Here is a 306-nt window from a genome sequence, read left to right as displayed (position 1 = left end):
AACTCCGTCAAAAATAAAATAATGTCATCTCTGAACTCTCATGTTTATTGGCCCATTATTCATTATGAATTTGGTTTTATGTCCAAATACTAATGAATTGTGAGTGTGTTTAATAAATGGTCCATGGATTCTTTATAGATTTGATACAGGATATTTCAGTTAGTTACTACGTGAAACCATAGCTATACTATAATACTAGGATCAAAAACTACATTTTACAAACATCATTATTATTATTGATATCTTCTATATATAAAGGGGATGGTGGAGTTGGCACATTTGATGTAGGGGGGGGGGGGCTGCCTT

This window comes from Eurytemora carolleeae, unplaced genomic scaffold (genome assembly GCF_000591075.1).
Source record: "Eurytemora carolleeae unplaced genomic scaffold, Eaff_2.0 scaffold1084, whole genome shotgun sequence".
In the NCBI taxonomy this organism is placed as follows: domain Eukaryota; kingdom Metazoa; phylum Arthropoda; class Copepoda; order Calanoida; family Temoridae; genus Eurytemora; species Eurytemora carolleeae.
This window is presented reverse-complemented; position numbering follows the sequence as displayed.